The sequence below is a fragment of the Phodopus roborovskii genome, unplaced genomic scaffold (assembly GCF_943737965.1).
Source record: "Phodopus roborovskii unplaced genomic scaffold, PHOROB, whole genome shotgun sequence".
In the NCBI taxonomy this organism is placed as follows: Eukaryota; Metazoa; Chordata; class Mammalia; order Rodentia; family Cricetidae; genus Phodopus; species Phodopus roborovskii.
Window position 1 is genome coordinate 14,676,550 of NW_026126629.1, and position 2,417 is coordinate 14,678,966.

Genomic DNA, 2,417 nt, shown 5'->3' on the forward strand with positions numbered 1-2,417 from the left:
GGATCAGAAACAGGTGTGAAGACAGAGACCTGTTCCTTCCTTTCTTTTCTCGTTTTCAAATCCCAGTAGCTCCATTTTCTTCAACTTGAAAGACAAAAAAAAGACTGATGGCAAGATCTCAGTACAGTCTCTGATTCTGTGGGCAGATCCCCAGTAGTGTGGGAAATGAACACCACTGGTCTGAGAAGGGAGAAAAGGCTGGGCCCACGAGGGCATGCATATGATAGTAGCCGGTTTTGCTTCCTAAAATAAAATCCCTTGATTTCTGCAGATGTCATCACTCTTTTGTAGCGAACTTAATCTCCACTGTAACTCCGTTAAGAAATGGGCCCTTAATTAGGGACTGGGTTCATGAGCACTCCACACTGGTGAATAGATTCCTGTTATTAACCAGGGAGTGGGATCTTAACAAAAGCTGGTTCTTTGCCCATATTCTATCTGTTTTCTAACTCTTGAACCTTCTGCCAAAGAACAACGTAGCATGACTACAAGGCCCTTGATCCTGGATTCCCATGCCCAAGCTGTGAGAAATGGATTTATTTTTCTTTCAACTACCCAGTCCATAGTATCATTGTGGCCACATAAAGCAGATTAAGTCTGTGTTATACAGACTACATCTGGAATGACGTAACTGTGCTCACCCCATCCAGCACCATCACAGTCCTCTGCATCTCATTCCCCAGCATTCTGCCCAATAATTGTTTGTTGCCTAATAATTTGAATATTTTTTTTATTTATTAACTCCAACTCTGTTTTAAAACTTTGGTCAACAATAGGGAAAATAACACTTATTTTTTAATCTGAATATCAAATGCTGGTAATACAAATGTGCTAAATCAGAACACAATCAAATGTTTTTAAAGTGAGAATAAACTGAGTAATTTCAAGGCACAATGTAACAATTATACACAATGGTTTATAAACCTATTATTCTATACTAAATCATAATTTATAAAGCTAGTATTTCTGAAATTTTTAATTTTAAAAAGGCCAGCTACTGACAAATGAGAGTTCCTGGTCTGCCTACCACCTGGTGCTGCTCTATAGAGACAAACATTGTAATTCTTAACTCCTCCTCTGTGATTTATTTCCATAACTCTGAATCACACATAATCATATTCATACTGCTATACATGGTTGATCCATTTTAGACATTAGCATTATCTATTATCTTCCAGATATGATAATGAGGATTTAAATCTCTCCTACAAATCTTCTTTCTCATTCCCCTTCCCAATATCTCCAATCTAGTTGTGTCATGATTTCTAAATTAAATATGCATTACTGCGTTTATTCTAGCACTAGTCACAGTAGTCAAGATGTGGGGGTCAATGTAAGTGTTCATCAGGAAAGGAATGGATAATAATTTGCATACATAACATGCTATGCAATTCAACTCGTAAAGAACAGAATCCTGCAGTTTGTGTCCACATAGACTAGCCTGGGGAACCTGCTAGGTGAAATCATCTACTGACCTTACTCAAATGGAAGCTCAGGAAGTTAGTTTCACTGATGTGGGAAGAAAGAGATTCGGTAGATGACTCAGTGGACAAAGTGTATGCTGCACAAGACAGACAACCTGATCTCAGATCCCCAAAACTCATGTAAAAACCCAGGAGTGTCAACATGCACCCATAATCCTAGTGCTGAGATACAGAGGCAAGAGGTCCTGGTGCTAGCTGGTCAGCCAGTGAGCTCCAGGTTCAGTGGGCAGTAATTGAAGAAAACAACTAACACTAATATCCAGCGTCCATGTATGTACACATATATGTACAGAGAGAGAGAAAAGGAGGAGGAGGATGAGAGAAGAGTATTTATCAAAGGTATCGGGAGATATTAATCAAAAACCATACTATTTTATTTAGACATATTATATATCCAGAATAGCAAATACAAAGAGGTAGGAAGTAGGTAAGTGATGCCTAGGGGTCCTAAGGAGGGAAATGTAGGGCTGAGGACAGGTGATCTGGAGAAAGAAATGGAGAATGGCTACTAATGGCTGTGGAGCCTCATCCTCATGCTCTAAGACTGATAATGGGATGGTGCATTATTCTATGAACCTGCTAAGTACCACTAGGAGAAAAAGTCTAAGCTGGTGGTGTGGACTGGTGTGGGAACCTATGACTACTAAGAACTACTAGAACACCTGTGTGACAAGTGAGCTTTGTTTCAATAATACTCTTTCATATACAACTAAAATTTTGCCTCACAATGCTGGCACTATTCTCTACTAAACTCAGTTATAGATTATGATCATATTATTTTTTCCTTACACATCTGTTTTGGTTTTTTTAATTACCTTGATTTATATTTATTTGCACAGCACTATGATATCCTTTTCAAAATGTTTACTGCCTCATATAAAATAGACTTTTAATATCCAACAGCCCTGGAAATATCACATCACGGCATTCACT